Source organism: Portunus trituberculatus, chromosome 19, assembly GCF_017591435.1.
Source record: "Portunus trituberculatus isolate SZX2019 chromosome 19, ASM1759143v1, whole genome shotgun sequence".
NCBI lineage: Eukaryota > Metazoa > Arthropoda > Malacostraca > Decapoda > Portunidae > Portunus > Portunus trituberculatus.
The window spans coordinates 18,242,553-18,261,419 of record NC_059273.1 but is presented as its reverse complement, the minus strand read 5'-3'; the positions used below and the strand labels follow the sequence as shown (position 1 = coordinate 18,261,419).

At 40.1% G+C, this 18,867-nt stretch overlaps 1 non-coding gene across 1 annotated transcript; it reads left to right on the top strand.

Moving 5' to 3' along the window:
* The first annotated feature begins 14,576 nt into the window (after positions 1 to 14,576).
* Trnaw-cca lies at positions 14,577 to 14,648 on the top strand. Its single transcript has one exon. It is a non-coding gene; the product is annotated as a tRNA-Trp (tRNA).
* Positions 14,649 to 18,867: the final 4,219 nt, after the last annotated feature.

The following is an 18,867-nucleotide window of genomic DNA, read 5'->3' as shown; positions in this document are numbered from 1 at the left end:
GACAGACAGACGGTGAATGACCCGCTGCGCGGTGACTAATGCCTAGAATGGAGAACACGGTGGAGTGGGAGAATCTGTATAGCGTTAGCGAGAAGAAAATGAAGGGCCGGCAAGAGGCAGATGGGGAAAGGGTAGAGATACACGAATGCCAAGTTCCAGACATGAGGAGCACATCCCACAACAGATAAGGATGAGGAAAGATACGGGGAAGAAAACTTTTCTTTTTTATTTCTTCGCCAGTCTTATTGTCTTGTCTCTATACGAGATCTCTGCTTTGATGAGCAGCATCCACCAGTTTATATCACTTACCATATTAGTACCTAAACCTTTCCTCTCATGCTTAGCCGAAGTCAAAGCACAGTGATTCTCTCTGACTCCCTTCCCTGCTGGCGCGACACAACGAAAATCACTCTGAAATTCAGGAAGGAAAATGCAAAGCATTCTCCTTAAAATCCTCCACAGACAGATTCATTTGAGTATCGTGCAAGTCATCACGAAGGTGAAGTAAATGCTTTGGCTTTAATGTCTATTCTCCCCCGAGGTAACACGCCTGCGCCGGGCCATGGTGTGCAGCGCTGGGTCACAAACCGGTGTGTGGGACACAACACATGTAACTACATGGTGGTATGTACTACTGTATTATTTTAGTCTTGTCTGTTTAACTTTTATGTTTTGTGTATACGTAACAACATTTATATAATATGTATGCAAATACTGCACCATGTGAGAGAGAGAGAGAGAGAGAGAGAGAGAGAGAGAGAGAGAGAGAGAGAGAGAGAGTCCTTTGTATCCGTATACTCATACACCCGTCCACTTCTCACTCTCTCCCATACAACCCTCTTCTCACAGATTTTTTTTCTTCACTCACTTATTTTCCCCTTTCTCGCTTCCCCTCGACATTTCCCTTCGCTGTTCCCCCTGGCGCCCTTCTACCTCCCTGTTACTCCCCTCTCCCCTCTCGTCCCTCAGCCCCGCCCCTCCCTTCCCCTCGTAATCCTGTGTTTAGTGACCATAGAGACGGGTCGCGTTACACCACCGGAAGTGCCGCCAACAACACTGATACTACTCCAACGTAAACACTTTCCCATTCCGGACACTCACACACGAATGGACAAATGAAGAAAGAAATACAAATAAGGAGAAAACATTACGGAGGTTGAATGAAGCAACTAACGTGTGGTGGAGGAAGTTAAGTGAGAAATGGATGCCTGCAAGAGAGAGAGAGAGAGAGAGAGAGAGAATACATTGAACTTTATACAGGCAGCTTTACTTTTCATTTCACTTAAACCTCATTCCTCAAAAAAAAAAAATATCCTTCAAACACACACAAAATCTTTCCCACTAACCATGAATACTCTCCCAGCAACATCCCCCTAACGTCCCTTGCACTTCCCTTAGCACCAAGTATCTTACCAGCCCGGAAATCCCACACCATATCCTACTTCTTATTCCCTTTCCAGTCATCAGCCAGTCACCACATAGTTAGTTCTCCAGTGCAAGTCTTTTACTATCTCACCAAATTCTGGAACTCCTTGCCTGCTTCTGCATTTCCATCTACCTTTGACCTGAACGAATTTAAGAGGGAGGTTTTCAAGATATGTATCCCATTCTTTTGGCTAACTCTCTAGGTTGTGTTCGGGGTGTGGCATCTCAGTGGGCCTTTTTTGTTTAATCGTTAGTAGTTTTCCCCTCTTACACACACAAAAAAAAAAATAAATAAATAAAACACTTTCTTCTCATTCCCATCCCAGTCACAAACCCTCCCTCCAAGTTAGTCTCCCTCCAGCCAGCACAGCACTCCCCTCGCGTTCCTTCACCTCAACAGTGCCCGCCAGTCCCGCCCATCACTCTCTTTCTTGACCCTAAACAAACCCACTGACCCAGGCGCCGAAGGACACAGTGCCTGACAACGACTTCTCCAGCAGCGAGTCACGGGGGGAAGGAGGGGAGTCAGGGAGGGAGGTGAAGACGTTGAAACAAACACCGAATAAGATAGATGGAAGTAAAAATGTACACATGAAAACATACACGAAAACAAACAAGCTGAACTGGGAGATAGAAAGCAAGACATGACAAAACACACACACATACACACAAACAAAAATAAATAAAACGTGGAAGACAGATAAAATAAAAACATCTCAGCGTATTACAAACATAGAAAGAAACAAGTGAAGAAAAGCAAGAAAACGAAGGAAACTATTGAAACACACCTATGACAGTTCACACCATGATCAACACACACCCCAGGACCGCTTCCATTATACAGAGGAGTGGAAGGGGCGGGAGGGGGCGGGAAGGGGTGGGAAGGAGCGGGAGTGTCAAGGAAGCTAAATATGAACGTGCCACAAACGGTCCAAGGAAGATTACACACAGCGAGGGAATGTTGTCTCTCCTCATCGTTCCTTTTCCTTCTCTCCTTCTCCCTTTCCCCTTTCCCCTCCCCCCACGTGTGAAAAGGTCAGGGGAAGCAATGGGGTCTTTAAGGGGTGAAGGGGTGGGCAGGATCAACTGTGTGTGTGTGTGTGTGTGTGTGTGTGTGTGTGTGTGTGTGTGTGTGTGTGTGTGTGTGTGTGTGTGTGTGTGTGTGTGTGTGTGTGTGTGTGTGTGTGTGTGTGTGTGTTGCTTTTTCCTCTAATTTTTCTTAGTTGTATCTGTCATGTTAAGATTATTTCTATTGTTTTCCTTTTTTTTTTTTTGCTTTTTCCGTTCTTTATTTTTTTCTCCCTTCTTCCTTTATTTGCACTTTTATTACTTGCTTTCCTTTGCTTTGCGCTCTGTGGAAAATTTCACTGCAGTTTATCCATTTCTACTACATCCTCGTTCATTGTTATCACCCTTTACTGCATCAACAAAACAGAAATATCACAAACAAACAACTTTTCTATTACTTATTCCTTCGTGTCCCTCTCCACGTGCTCCTCTTCTGTTCTATTCTATCACCCTTCTCCTTCCATCCATTTCTTCTACTTCAATATTTCTTCATCATCTTCGTCCTCATGCCCTTGTCTCTCCTGCGGTCCCTCCCCTTGTCATGTTACCCTCCCACGCGCTGCCATCTGTAACTATAACCCATGTTCCTTGTCACTCCAACCCATAAACTAAGTGTGACCTGACCTGACCCCTCTTGTCTCATTTGACCTAATAATCTTAACCAGACGTAACTTTACACTTCCCTCCTCCTCCTGCTCCTCCTGCTGGTGCTTCTGTTTTACGCTGCAACACTTGCTATTTGCTTCTCCTGTGAGTGGCTTGTTTCTTAATTAATTCAGGGGTGGTGTCTGTGTGTGTGTGTGTGTGTGTGTGTGTGTGTGTGTGTGTGTGTGTGTGTGTGTGTGTGTGTGTGTGTGTGTGTGTTTAAGTATATATTTTTTTGTTTCGTTCTCTGTCTATCAGTATAGATTTTTGTTTATCTATCTATCTATCTAACTATCTAACTATGTACTTATCTATCTATCTATCTATCTATCTAACTATGTACTTATCTATCTATCTATCTATCTATCCATCTATCTATCTATCTATTTATCTATCTATCTATCTAACTATGTACTTATCTATCTATGTATCTATCTATATTTGTTTTCTCTCTTCAAGTACCATTATCTGTACCTCACACCTTTCAATCATTACACACCCAAAAAAAAAAAAAAGGTTATTTCTTTAGTTTAAGCTAATGATGACGTTTATATAAAGCACATTTCGCGTGCATGAAATAAAAGAATTACATAAATCTCCACTGTAGATAAAATACAAAGAGATGAAAATAAATAAACATAGTAATAAGTGATCCAATAAGTCAAGTAAAGTAATAAGGGTTAGAAATAAATGAATGAACAAATGGATGAAATAATAAACAATACAATGAAACGAAAAAAAAAAAAATGACAAGCTGGATAGAAAAATTAAAACATGTATACATAAATCAATCAACAAATAAATACATAAAGAAATGAAGTAATAAAATATATGAGCTAAATATAAAAAAAAAACCTGTATACAAATAAATAAATCAAAACCAACAAAACACAGGAAACCAACAGACACTACACAAAATTCTGATCACCTTCACAAACTAATCATTCACTCCATTCTTCCTCTTCTTTTTCCTCTTTTTCCTCACATTTTCCTCCCCTTCTATTCCCAACCTACCACCTCCTCCTTCTGCGTCAGCCCCTCCTCCTGCTGGCCAGTGTGTGAAGGGGGAGAGGGAAGGCGGGGATGGCGGAGCAGAGTGGGGGCGTGTGGTAATCAGATCATGCCGAGGTAGAAAAACTATGGCAGGTAATTAGGAGAGACTGGGGCGGCGGGGCGAGGCGGAGCGGGGCGGGGAGAGGGCGGCTAAAAACTAATTTGTATTCGTAATGAAGCTGGCAATGATGCAATTATGAGAGAGAGAGAGAGAGAGAGAGAGAGAGAGAGAGAGAGAGAGAGAGAGAGAGAGAGAGAGAGAGAGAGAGAGATAATATAAATAAAACACAAACAAACACAAAGACTGTCGAATACAATCCCACAAAAAAATAATTTAATAAACAAATAAATAAAAAATGAATCATTAATAATAATAATAATAATAATAATAAAATAATAATAATAATAATAATGATAATAATAATAAAAATAATAATAATAATTGTAATAATAATAATAATAAAAAAATAATAATAACAATGAAAAATGAATCAATAATAGTAATAATAATAATAATTAATAAAAATAATAATAATAAAAATAATGATAAGAATAATAATAAAAATAATAATAATTGTAATAATAATAAGAAAAATAATAATAATGATAATGATAATAATAATAACAAAAATAATAATAATAATAATTGTAATGATAATAAAAATAATAATAACAATTGTAATAATAATGATAAAATAATAATAATAATAATTGTAATAATAATAATAATAATAATAATAATAATAATAATAATAATAATAATAATAATAATAATAATAATAATAATAATAATAATAATATAATAATAATATTAATAATAATAATAATAATAATAATAATAATGATAATAATAATAATAATAAAAATAATAATAATAATTTTGATAATAATAATAAAAATAATAATGATAATAATAATAATAATAAAAATAATAATAATAATTTTAATAATAATAATAAAAAAATAATGATAATTGTAATAATAATAACAATAATAATGATAATAATAATAATAATAATAATAATAATAATAATAATAATAATAATAATAATAATAATAATAATAATAATAATAATAATAATAATAATAATAATAATAATAATAATAATAATAATAATAATAATAATAATAATAATAATAATAATAATAATAATAATAATAATAATAATAATAATAATAATAATAATAATAATAATAATAATAATAATAATAATAATAATAATAATAATAATAATAATAATAATAATAATAATAATAATAATAATAATAATAATAATAATAATAATAATAATAATAATAATAATAATAATAATAATAATAATAATAATAATAATAATAATAATAATAATAATAATAATAATAATAATAATAATAATAATAATAATAATAATAATAATAATAATAATAATAATAATAATAATAATAATAATAATAATAATAATAATAATAATAATAATAATAATAATAATAATAATAATAATAATAATAATAATAATAATAATAATAATAATAATAATAATAATAATAATAATAATAATAATAATAATAATAATAATAATAATAATAATAATAATAATAATAATAATAATAATAAGAAGAAGAAGAAGAAGAAGAAGAAGAAGAAGAAACGAAGAAGAAGAAGAAGAAGAAGAAGAAGAAGAAGAAGAAGAAGAAGAAGAAGAAGAAGAAGAAGAAGAAGAAGAAAAAAAAAAAAAAAAAAAAAGAAATGAAAAAAAAAAAAAAAAAAAAAAGAAGAAAAATAGGAGACTGAGGAAAGTGGTAAACAGCGACACCGTTTACTGCAGAGTCACAGCCAGCCATGACGTGACGGAGTGGCGGCGAGGCGTGGGAGTACAGGAGGCGTGGAGGAGGGAGACACAGGGGGTGGCGTTGGTTCTTTGGGCACTCATACCCTATCAGCGGCGGACTCTTCCACCACACCGCCCGTTGCATTCATCAAAACTTCATTGGTTCTTTACTTTCCTGCATCTTTCCTCTTACTTTCCTCGTGTTTTTAATGGTTATGGTATAAATGATATATAGTAGTTCGTAATGAAAGTATAAGTAATGAATTAAAAATAGCCAGAATGTTCCTTCTCTTGCTATCTTCTACCGCTATTTGCATGCTAACTGCTCCTGATTTTGTTAACTGCATGGCTCCCCTCCTCCTATACGGTCTCGCTGCACAAGGCTTTCTTCTTCCTCTCACACCTATTCTTCCCAACTCCCTAATGCAAGAGTTAACCAGCACTCTCAATCATTCATACCTTTCTCTGGTAAACTCTGGAACTCCCTGTCTGCTTCTGTGTTTCCAACTTCCTATGATTTGACTTCATTTAAGAGGGAGATTTCAAGACATTTATCCCCTTTTTGTGGCTTACTCTCTCGGACCTGCAAGAGGACTGGCAACTAAGTGAGCATATTTGTTTATTTATCTATTTATTTTGTTGCCGTTGGCCAGATTTCCCTTCATGCATAAAATAAATGAAATAATAAGAGTGAGAATATTATACTATCTTAACGTAAAATTTGTCTTTCATTTATTCACTTAATTTCTCTTTATTCCTTTCATCTATCCCGCACATTTCTTCGTACCCTGTCCATCATTCATTTCTGTGTTCACTTCGCCTTTACTTATTTCCTTCTGTCTTTTCAAAATGTAATAATTCATAAAATTCTAAAACATTCTCTTCCATCTACCATCACCACCTCTCTCTCTCTCTCTCTCTCTCTCTCTCTCTCCCTCTCTCTTTTTACCCAATACCACTCGATTCCCTATTACCTTCCATCCATCCACCCTCATCCTCTCTTTACATTTCCTTCTTGATGTTCCCTTCGCCTCTTGCATTCTCCAGTTTTTCTCCGTCTCCCTTCTACGCCCCTTCCATGTCCTTCGTTTTTACTGCCAGCAACGTTCTCCTTCTATCTTCTCCTCGTTTACTCTTCCTCTTCATCGTCGTCTTCGTCTTCCTCATCCTTCTTCTTATTCGTCCTCGTTCTAATTATCGTCTTATCTTCCTCCTTCTTCCCTCCGCTCCTGTCTTCCTCTTCCTCCTCCTCTTCCTGCCCGCATCACTAACAAAATTACTGTTTAATGAGGGCAGCATTACACTTTAACGGCGACTCGCTCCCTCCACCCTCATCTCATTAGGCAAAAGTTCTCTCGTTTGATAACTGCGTTTTCGTGGGGAGGCTGGGGGCGGCGGAGGGGCGAGGGGCAGGAGGGAGGGAAGGAGAGAGAGGCGAAGAGGCTGGGAGGGATGGGAGGGTGAGATGGATGGATGGAGGGAGGAAGTGAGGGTAAGACACGGAGGTAAAGGAGATGAAGAAAGGGAAGGAGTAGAGAAGGAAAGGAAGGGAGGAAACAAAGAGGAGCGTTGTGCAAGGCTGTGGAGGGAATCAGACGCTTCTTTGAGAGTGGCAACGCCATAAAGTGAAGAAAAAAATGAAGAAAAGACTCTTGATGGTTGCACAAGAGGAGTTAATCTTTATACACAACAACAAAACCAAGACAACACTGGAAAAAAAATGGACTTCAAAATGTTGCAGTATTCTTATTATTTCATATGAAAGAGAGGAAACTGGTCAAGGGCAACAAAAACCATTGAACAAAAAAGCCCACTGAGGTGCTAGTCCTCGAACACGGTCAAAGAGTTAACCAAAAGAATAGGGTGAATGCCTTGAAACCTCCTTTTTAGATGAGTTAAAATCGTAGGCACCGTAGATGGAAATACAGAAGCAGGCAGGGAGTTCCAGAGTTTACCAGAGAAAAGGATGAATGATTGAGTGTGTTGAGAATCACTTATACTATAGATATCTCGATCACATTTATTTGCAAGATGAAAAAAAGTAGTTTGTTAATCCCTTCAGTACCATGACACGTTTTCATATTTACTGTGCTTACCATTTGGCAATTTTATACACCTTCAGATACTTATGTTGGGATAGAATAGTGAAGACTGGCCATTAATCTTCCCCACCTCCATAGACCCTTCTTAATATAAATAAAATCGTCAAATTATACTAAAAACTCGCGGTAAAAATGTGTCCCAGCACTGAATGGATAAAAAAAGGGAGAAGTAGTGGATAAGGTGGTGAGCGTGGGATCGGGCAGACGTCCACGTGTAGGTTCGAATCCCACCACGTATACCACCTTACCTTGATACTTTGCCATTTGTCGAGTGGTTTAAAGTTACCGACATGTCACCATACTAACCAGAGATAGGCTTGGGTGGTGACATGGGCCCTAATATGGTACCACTATAAATAAAATTGCTTGCGCCACTAATGGGTGGAAGCATAACAGCGCTTCCAATATTCTTCAAGTTACCTACAGGCGCTATAGGTCAGGACATAGAAAGAAAAGAAAAACGTAAAATATTCTGGTAACATTCTAAGCGTCCCTTTGGATCTGTGTGTCCTGCAGAAGTGGCTAGTGGAAGGGAATCTCGGGTATGATGGACGCGGAGGCCTGGAAGTAGATCCACACCAGGCCTAAAAAGCGGCAGAGGTGCGGCCCGTGGGGGATTGTGGCTCCCTTCCTGTCCCTCCCCACTCCGCGGACCACACTCTGCAAGATGCCTAAAAGAAGAGGGAAGGGGGTAAAGGGGATGAGAGAGAGGAGGAGGAGGAGGAGGAGGAGGAGGAGGAGGAGGAGGAGGAGGAGGAGGAGGAGGAGGAGGAGAAGGAGGAGGAGGAGGAGGAGGACTGCCCGCATCGCTCGTAAACACAAAAAGATTTTCCACTCTATTAAAATTAACGAAATTAGACCAAGAGCCGATGTCTGGCAACCGCGGCTTAGCTAAGGGGAGGGAGCGAGGGAAGGGAGGGAATGAGGGAGGGAGGGAAGGAAGGAGAGCAGCACCTGAGGGAATTTCCAGGTCAATTTTAAACTAACCTGGTTTTTATCAAATTTTCCCTGCCTGATTTGCCACGAATAATCTCATTAAGCTCACAAAACTTGCTGGGCTCACTGATTGCTCCTAGTTGAGGTGACGTCACGCTAACCACGTCTTCTCATTGGCCCTCAGTGGCGTCACACCCCATTGGCGCTCCTACAGTGACGTCAAGAGTCACATATGAGCTTTTTACTGCCTTTTTCTTCAGCAGGGCAGCCAAAATATTGCCAAATGATGTTTGTTCCGCTGCACTTTTTTTCTATTTTGTCTCCCCGGGACGGACGAACACCAGCTTAGTCAATACCATTCTCCACGTCCAGGACTTCATTTACATTGCTGCGTACAAATATATTCAGAGAGAGAGAGAGAGAGAGAGAGAGAGAGAGAGAGAGAGAGAGAGAGAGAGAGAGAGAAATGCTTAGTTAAAAGAAAAAAACAGAGCATAAAAGGATGGCTATTATATATTCAGAGATAAACATAAAGAAAAAAAGAAAGAAGAAAAAGAAAAGAAAAGAAAAGAAACTTATTTTCACGAGAAAAAAATCTACTACGAATTCAAAGGAAAGAACAGACAGCAACAACCCTACTGGGCCAAACAAGGCTGTCTGTTTGTCTATTCTACCACTACAGATTCTATGAGTTAGAGGCTGAAGGACACCAGGGTTCAAGGAAGGAAAACAAGAGAGCACAGGGAGAGAGAAAGGCAAAAATGTGATAGAAAAAGTTGAAAGAGAAAAGCTACTATCTAGTACAGTAACTAAAAGAAAAGATTTTATTGAGGCTCAAAGTACATTATTTGAGGGGTTGATGCGAGGCGATTGTCCAACCTTCTTTGGAATCTCTCCAGCTTGTCTATATCTTTCCTGTAATGGGGTGACCAGAACTGGACACAGTACTCAAGCTGAGGTCGGACGAGCGAAGTAAACAATGTGAGAATTACCCTTCGGATTTGAATTCAAAAGTCCTACCGATAAACCCAACCAATTTGTTTGCTGTTTAACTACTTCCGAGCAGTGTTTACTTGACTTTGGGTCTGAAGTAATTATAACGCCTCGGTCTTTTTCTTCAGTAACCTTGAGAAGCTCGGAACCGTTCATGATCATTATTACTACCAATGTGCAACAACTTACATTTATCTACACTGAAGCTCAGTGTAGATAAATGTGCCCAAAAAGATTTGCTTTAAAAGGACTCCCAAATATGAGAATGATTATTTTGTGATCATATACAAATACATAATATTTAGCTGTATGGGATAATAAAACGTTTAAAAAAAAATGTTTCATCTGCCACTCGTCTGACCAAGTGGCTCAGCGGTCGAGATCAGATTGTAATTGTCTTTTATCCTCTGACGTGACAACTTTATTCATTATTTTAGCATCATCAGCAAACTTAGATACTTTACCGGTGAGGCCCTCATCGATATCATTAACGTAAATAAGGAAAAGAACAGGGCCGAGCACAGATCCCTGTGGTACACCGCTTAAAACTTCTCGTCAGTTTGAAAATTTACCATTTAAAACAACGAGCTGCTTTCTCTCAGAGACCCAGTCTTCAAGCCATTAAGGGGTTTTCCAACTATACCATGTGACTTCAATTTACCTAGTAGCCGCTCAAGGGGAACTGAGGAATGTATGAGGACACAAAGAACAGAGAGAGAGAGAGAGAGAGAGAGAGAGAGAGAGAGAGAGAGAGAGAGAGAGAGAGAGAGAGAGAGAGAGAGAGAGAGAGAGAGAGAGAGAGAGAGAGAGAGAGAGAGAGAGAGAGAGAGAGAGAGAGACTGTTATCAAAATCCTGATTAATTATAGCGATTATAACAATTATAACCACCACCACCAACAATAACAACAACAACAACTACAACAACACAACTACTACTACTACTATTACTACTAGTAGTAGGTACTACTAGAATTACTACTACTACTACTACTACTACTAGTAGTAGTAGGTACTACTAGAACTACTACTACTACTACTACTACTACTAGTACTACTACTATCGTTCCTTCATAGTAACAACAGAGTAATTTTCAGTAACAGTAAAAGAGTAAAAATAGTCACAGGAGGTGAAACAATAAAGAAGAAATATAAGAAAACTAAGATAAGTAAAGAATAAGTGAAGGAGGAAGACTGTGGAAGGAGGAGGAGGAGGAGGAGGAGGATAAGGGGAGGAGGAGGGGGAGGAGGAGGAGGAGGAGGAGGAGGAGGAGGAGGAGGAGGAGGAGGAGGAAAGGATAGAATACTGAGGAAACAGTAGCATCTTACACACACACACACACACACACACACACACACACACACACACACACACACACACACACACACACACACACGTGCCGCCCCTCCAGCTTCACTTCCCAATGCGCGAATTACATGCATGACTTGGTGTACGGCTGTTGACAACCCCGCTTGTTAGCCTCCCCCACCCCCCTCATCTCCCCTCTCCCTCTCCCAGCATCCCGTTTCTTTTTTCTCTCCCCTCCGTCCCCTCCGTTTTCCTCTCACTTCCTCTGTTCTCTTCCTTCGTGTTCCCTTTTCCGCTTCCTCTATTCTTCTCTCTCTCTCCTCCATCGTCTCGTTTCTCAGTTACTCTCCTTTCATTATCCTCGCGTCGTTGTTGTTGTCATTGTTGCTGTTGCTGTTTACGTCTCCTCTCCCTTCTCTATTTCCTCCTATAAATCCCTTTCCTTTTCTCTCCTTTCTTACTTTTATTATTCTCTTCTACACCTCGCACTCTAAATCCTGTGTAGCTTTCACCAATTTCTTCTCCCCCTCTGGTTTCTTCTTTCATTTTCTTCCTTTATGTTTATTTTTTCTCCTTCTCTCCGTTTCCTCTCTTTGTCCTCTCCACCAGTGCTTGATTCTTTAGTTCTTCATCACCACCCATCCATCCACACTCCCTTCCATACGTCCTGGTTTCCTTGCCCTTCCAAACACTCCACTGGACTCGAGCCCTTCCCTTCAGTACTCACCTTTGCCTTTCCTTTCCCTTCTCTTCACAACTAAACGCAGAATCAAGACCATACTACTACTATTACTACTACTATTACTACTACTATTACTACTACTACTACTACTACTACTACTACTACCATTGCCTTTCCCTTCTCTTCTCTTCTCATCACAACTAAAGGCAAAATCATGAGCATTCTACTGGTTACATACTACTACTACTACTACTACTACTACTACTACTACTACTGCTGCTGTTGATGGTGATGATACTTGTACTACCACCACCATCACCACCACTGCCGCCACCCCTTTCCTTCTCTGAGAGGGAAAAGTGTTTGGCTTCATTGATTAACTATTAGCGAGGTTTAAATGGTCGTTTGGTGGAATTAACGCGAGAGAGGGAGGAAATAAGAGGCTGGAGGGAGGAAGGGAGGGAGGGAGAGGAGGAGAGGGGAGCGAGTGAGAGAGGGAGGGAGAGAGAGAGAGAGAGAGAGAGGGGAGAGAAGGAGGGGAGGACAATAGCATGAGTGAAACAAAGGAAAATATGAATACAAGTTCAGATGTTTTGTTCTTGTTCTCGTTTTGGTCGTTCTTTGTGATCAGCTTTGTTTGTTTATACACCTTCCTCTCTTATACATTCGTTTCTTCTTTATTTACGTTTATTTGCCTTCTTCACATTCTTCGTTCTTTATGCCTCCTTCCACTCGTCTTTCATGTCCAGCAGTATCTTGAAGCCACATAACACTATCCTCCCTCCCTCCTGCTCCTCCTCCTCCTGCTCCTGCTCCTCCTGAAAACCCGACAGGTGCCTCAAGCAGATCTCCCTACAAAGGACTCAGCAGGATACACTAAAGGACCCTTTCTCTTCCCTTCCTCCTCATCCGGTCCTCCTCTTCCCCTCTTTTCCTCCTCTTCCCCCTATTTTCTCTGTGCCTCCCGCCTCCTTCACCTCTAGAACAGGCGTTGCGGAATAACTGATTTACATTACTCGGCCACTTGGCATCACGAGAGGCCGGCGAGCCCTCCAGCAGGTGGCGGCCCTTCCCTCCCCTGCCTTCCACTCCACGCTCCCCGCTCCTCGTCACTCATGTTGTATAAACTCCACAAAAACACACACACACATCACTCCACCTCCACCGCTAAGAGTGAACAGAGAGCAATTCCTAACCAGTCCCCAATGAAAGTTATGGATAAAGACACGCAGATATGATGCAAGAAAGATGACTCATAACGCAAAAGACGCCAGCATCCTACCCTTCTGTGGCTGGCTGGCTCTGAGAGGGGCCGCCATGACAGCTGGTCGAGTGTCTCCGCCACAACCCGGTCGCGAAAAACAACATTTGGGATAAATACTCGACGGTCATTTACCGGCCACTTAATCCTCCATTTATCGGACTTAATGGTTCAATAAATGAGAATAATCCCTCCCATATAGGTCCTCGTGAAGGCCCTGCAGCCCTGGGCAAATAAGGCGGAGGGCGGGTGGGTGGCGGCGGGAAACGGGAGGGAGAGGAAGGCGGTAACTGCGCTTTCATACATACATTTGTTGACTCGCTTTCCATAACCAGACGACACGCGCCGCTCACATTCCTCCCCGCGATATCACACTAATATGCCTCCACTCGCAATATTTATCTCGCTCAAAGTCCAATTACGCCATTTTTCCAGCAGCGCGTTTCGTGGATTACGGCGAGGCTCATCCTCTCTGTCACGGTCTTTAACTGAGGGAAGCATCACCGGAAAGCGTCAAGTGGAGCGGCCAACACATCCATCAACACAGATATTGCAGTGATTCTCTTTCTCTGTTCCCTCTTCAAGCAACCAGGCTGTAATACTTTAACTTAACTCAATAAACAAAGACATCCCCTGCAATACGAATTTACCAGGTTTATTACTACACACACACACACACACACACACACACACACACACACACACACACACACACACACACACAAAATGATATCATGTTTCCTTAATCCTTGCTCGCCTCACGGAAGGGACATTAATTTTTGCAAGTGTCGTGTGTCTGTAACCGCTGCGTGTATATTTTAACTCGCCATGCTGCAGTGTTCTCCCTCCACTCGCCAGGAAGCCCCAAGTGGACGGTAATACTGCGTGGATGAGACGGAGATGATTTTAAACTATACTTACGCGGTTCAGGTCATCCAATCCACTGTTTGGTCAGCAGCTTGCTTTGACTTTGCTTGCCTTTGCATTTTCTTTTATATTTTCACTCATTCATGTTTATCTGTTTCTCTATATTTGTCCTTAGTTGCTAAATATACACGAATGTCAATGGCAAGATGGCCACAGCCCGGAACTGGAACATATGACCCTCGGAAGTCATAAGAACGGTGCAAACAATATCAATTTCATCTTATTCTTTTCCATATTTTTTACGCTATATATATATATATATATATATATATATATATATATATATATATATATATATATATATATATATATAAAACTCAATATCATCAATATATCTATTTATAAATGTGTGTTACAACAGTTTCCGACGGCCCTGTGGCGCAATGGTAGCGCGTCTGACTCCAGATCAGAAGGCTGGGTGTTCGAGTCACTCCGGGGTCAAATGTTTTTCTTGTTCAGCTTTATAAAATGTAGTTATGCAGTGTGTCTGTCGGTGTCTGTGTTGGTGCGTGTCTATGTCTCTGTGTGTGTGTGTGTGTGTACTTATAGATAAATTAGATGGAAGCATAAAGATGGATATATGTGTATGTACGTACGTATGCGTGTGTTTTGTGCCCATTAATACCATTATCTTATGCGGAATAAGATCAGTATTCCTCATTTTGTCGCAGAGCATGGAGGGAGGTGCGTTGAGGCTGGTGCGAGTGATTAGACGCGAACCTTCAGTGCGCTGCCGCCAGTGTTGTCAGTGTGTGGGGCCGCTGCCTGACACTCCCTCCAGTCCCGCCGACCACCCGCCGTTAATGAGGTTACCCGCTGCCCCTCAGATAATGTTCGAAAAATGCAAATGGTGTTAGGCGTCCTGGTGGTTATGAGGGTGGGCGGGCCGGCAGGGCTCCCCATGTATCCGATTATATCCGCCCCATCCTGCGCCTATTTGCACTGATTTCCTCCTTTGTGCCCCTTCTGGATGTGATATTTGCGTCTAGAGGGTGGACATGGAACAGACGCAGCGCACGTGGACCGCAGGGCGTGAAGCGCAACACTGAAGTCTGGTCAGGGGCGGAATGGTGTCAGGAACGAAGGATCCAAACAGGTGAGGGAGAACCAACGTGCGTACATTAATACCTCTTTACGCGAGCATAATGGTGGCGCGGTGGTGGTGGTGGTGGTGACGGCCACAGATGCCGTGTTCACTCACCGCCTCCCGAGTGAGCATTATCTCTGCCCACAACAAACCTTCGGGAAATGAAACCTCAACTCGTTTCCGATAATCTATTTACTCGACATAATCTCGTCAAAGATTTAGGCGAACGCATTCTCATTCACCTCCTGGCAGAGATTATCATTCATTACGCTCGACTTTATGACTGGAGAAGACGACAGTTGGTCAAGAACCTGCCAGGGCTTCTTTTGTTCAGCGGTCATCGAGAGACACAGAGATACAGTTGCCAGCTCGCGCATTGCTCCCACGGCCTGCACCACACAAGTCACAAACAACCCTTTAACGCAACTCCACACCTTCCTCTACATACAACCACATCTTACACACTCTCAAGGGAAGGAAACAGCAATAAAAACCCCCAGAAAAGCCAGGAAATCACCATAGATAAGCACAGCACCACGTTGACTCAGGGATGGCAAGAGTGCAAGTCCCGCCTCTCTGTTGAATCGATCCTCGTACGAAGCTCAGCGACTTGAGGGTAAATTTAGCTCCCGCAGAGTTCGGACGCACCTTCTCCAGCCCCAAACGTCCGTCATTTCCATCTCTTCAAAACAACCGAAAGGCATTAAACGTTCCCTGCAAACTACAAATGCGACGGGTTGGGTGTCGGGCGAGGAGGAGGAGGAGAGGAAGGCGGGGGGACAGGCCATAACTAATACTATTTCCCGACGTCACCACTCACAAACCGCGCTTTTGTTATGAAAATGTGGCCAATATCACAAGTCTTCTCGAGCTGTTGACGTCACTTATGCTGAATTCATTACTTGGTGCCGATGAATATATGGATCGTGGCGTGAATTTCATTACTCTGTGGGTGGTGGGGGAGCGAGAGAAGGGGAGAGAGGGAGGAAGGGTGAGGCAGGAAGAGTAAAGCGTTTGTGAGGAAGGGAAGAGGTTTTGACTTGAAAAGAAATACACGTTTGAATTTGACTGTATATTTCAATGAGAGAGAGAGAGAGAGAGAGAGAGAGAGAGAGAGAGAGAGAGAGAGAGAGAGAGAGAGAGAGAGAGAGAGAGAGAGAGAGAGAGAGAGAGAGAGAGAGAGTAAACAGGACGTGAACAAAGCAAAATATAACCAAATAAACCAATAATATGTCATTCCTAGCTAGGATATTAAAGGTTAAGAGGAAAACGGAGATAAAGAAAATGTATCAATAAACAACAACAATATAAAGAGGAAAAAAAAGTCCTTCGCCTCTCATAAAACAATAGCTAGAAAAGAAATCGACTCAGTAAACATAATTAATTTCACATGGAGGGAAATACACATTTTTTCCCATCCTGCTCTGTAATAGATAATTATTTATTCATCATTCAAAACGTTCTCTTCTGAAAAAAAAGAGGAAAAATAAAGTTTGAATATACATTTTTATTTCCGTCTCTCATTAAGGCTGAAGATTTATCGCAATATAAATATCCCAGAGAGAAATTATTTAGAGTTCATTTTTTGTAGGAAAGTGTATTGTTTTCCGAATGATATTATGCATTATAGTTTTTATTCTCTTAATATAACTTCAACGATTACTCGCGTGTGTGTGCTGTTTCATACGTGGCGATATTGTGCTTTTCCAACGCTGTGCAATCATGTGCTTTTCTTTTTGCCATATTATGAATCAATTATCCTTTGTTTTGCTGACTTGTAACTAATCATCCATTCTTGACGGGTTGCCATTAAATTCTTCAGTTCTATATCTATTATCACAAGTTTTAGTCTTTTATTGACATCTTTTACTTTCATTCACTCGTTTATCATCTATCCTCTACCTGTACTTCCGTCATTACGTGTATACTTCGATTTGATGCTTTGATATACTGAAGCCACTCATAATGGAATCTACTACTGTGTCTCCTTTCTTTTCTAATTATCCACCTTCATTATACTTTTGAGTACGATGTTGTTTCATTAACCCCTTAGTACCATGATGCGTTTCTATATTCATTCTGGTGACTATTTGGTGATTTCATACAGCTTTAGAAACTTATGTGGGTGATTAAGATAGTGAAGACTGTGGCCATTAATCTTCTGACCTCCATAGACTCTTTCTAATGTCAATAAAATAGTTTAATCGTACACAAATCTCAGGGTAAAAATGTGTCCCAGTACTGAAGGGGTTAATGATCCTTTGTAACTTCGCTGCGCTTAACCATCGAGGCTATTGGACATTTATATTGCCGTGAGAATGAGTGGAACCTTAATCATGCCACACTTAATTATGAGACACTTGACAGGACCTTTGTTCCAGCTTAAATACATATAAAATCCAAATGCTGAGTTTTTATAGACATTCAGTTTCATATTATCAAACCATTCCTTTATTTTCAGGTAAAAAATATCCATTGTGCGTCTTATTATAATTGATTATTGACTTTTTTTTTTTTCAGTCTGGACCTTGACTCAAAGATAGTCATTTAGCAGAAAGTCGTTTGTATTACCATCGTTAAGTCAAGGTTCAGACTTAAAATACAAAAAAAGTAGGTAATAATTCGTTCATTAATTCTTCTTCTTCCTCATTCTTTTCCATTCATTCATTCATTCATTCATTCATTCTTCTTCTTCTTCTTCTTCCGTGTACTGCAGTGAGCATATAGTGGGTGGGAGCGTGGCGCGGGTGTAGTGTTCTTTACTGGTCAGTTCCATTGTCACTAAAGGAGATGAGGCTTTGCTTGCATCGTGAGTTAATGAATACTACACCCGCGCCACACTCCCACCCACTACTCACTGCAATACACAGAAGAAGAAGAAGAAGAAGAAGAAGAAGAAGAAGAAGAAGAAGAAGAAATGAATGAATGAAGAAGAAATGAATGAATGTAAAAGAATGAAGAAGAAGAAGAAGAAGAAGAAGAAGAAGAAGAAGAAGAAGAAGAAGAAGAAGAAATGAATGAAAAAAGAGTGAAGAAGGAGAAGAAGAAGAAGAAGAAGAAAAGAAGAAGAAGAAGAAGAAGAAATGAATGAAAAAGAGTGAAGAAGGAGAAGAAGAAGAAGAAGAAGAAGAAGAAGAAGAAGAAGAAGAAGAAGAAGAAGAAGAAGAAGAAGAAGAAGAAGAAGAAGAAGAAGAAGAAGAAGAAGAAGAAAAAAAAAAAAAAAAAGAAAACACAAATCTGCTAATCCTACTTGCATCGTGAAAAAACAAAGATAAGAAAAAAATCAATTAAAGTCTTTTTTCTCCATTCCTTCCTTCATTTTTCATTTCACCTTTATCCACTTCATCAATATCCTTTCAGTTACATCTATCTCTATTCCTGAGACTTTCACCTTTCTATTTACTGTATCTTCCTCTTCCTCCTCCCCAGAACGTGACAAACCACACCACGACAAGAGTATTATGGGGAAAGGAAAAGAGTAAGGAGGAGAGAGTTAAAGAGATGAGAGGGGACCTAAAATTTACTCTATTTCTACCAATACCACGTCCTCTTCTTCCTCTGTTCTTCCCTACA